This window comes from Echinops telfairi, unplaced genomic scaffold (assembly GCF_000313985.2).
Source record: "Echinops telfairi isolate 266 unplaced genomic scaffold, ASM31398v2 ScPeMD7_7412;HRSCAF=8450, whole genome shotgun sequence".
NCBI classification, from domain to species: Eukaryota; Metazoa; Chordata; class Mammalia; order Afrosoricida; family Tenrecidae; genus Echinops; species Echinops telfairi.
Genome location: NW_022111312.1, coordinates 797,289 through 798,038, shown reverse-complemented (window position 1 = coordinate 798,038; position 750 = coordinate 797,289). Strand labels below are relative to the sequence as shown.

General features: G+C 55.7%; 1 protein-coding gene across 1 annotated transcript in view; it reads right to left on the bottom strand.

Annotated features, from left to right (window-relative positions):
- WSCD2 (WSC domain containing 2) overlaps positions 1-750 on the bottom strand; it is a 123,645-nt gene that overhangs the window by 20,799 nt on the left and 102,096 nt on the right. The window lies entirely within an intron of this gene.

Below are 750 nucleotides of genomic sequence, written 5' to 3'. Positions count from 1 at the left end.
GCCATCCACACAGTCCACTGTGGGTGAGACCCTGGTGGTCCATGGGGCTTTCGTTGGCTAGCTCCCCAAAGTAGATCACCAGGCCTTTCTTCCGCTGGAGCCTGCTCAGCGTCACAGCAACACAGCAGCTCACTGACAGACTGTGGGGGTAGTAGTGGTGGTGGTGGTGGGGGAGATGGCGACCCATGATGTGCTGAGTCTACCACTGAACCCGTATATTCAGGATTCAACCAAGCACAGTGAGCATGCGGGCTTCTCTCCAATCTCAGTTGTCTCTTGTCTCCTATCACCTGCACCCTCACCTCCAGCTGAAAACCTACAGAGACTCCCACACTCGTCACCCTTGGCCTTCAAGCCCTGCGGCCCGATTCTCGCATGCTTCCAGGCCCAGGCCCACTCTCCCCACCCACCCAGACCTACCAGCCAGCTGGGCTCCCTTCATGTTCTCTGTGCTGTTCCTTCAGACTAGACACCTTCACACAGGCTGCTCCCTCAGCCACCACTGCCTCCTGCCTTCCTCTGGCTGGTATGTGTACCAGCTCCTTCCTATTCAGCTCTCAGAGCACCAGCCCTCCCTTCCTGCTCTGACCCGCTGGATGGTGGTTAGGTTCCCTCGCACTAGTGAACCACACCCTTCATATCTCTCATTACCATTTTGATTCAAGTAATTATTTGTGCAATCAGTGCTCAGTCAGCAAACTTGGCCCTAGGGCTCTTTGTTGGCCCCTTGGAACTTTCCATACCAGCACA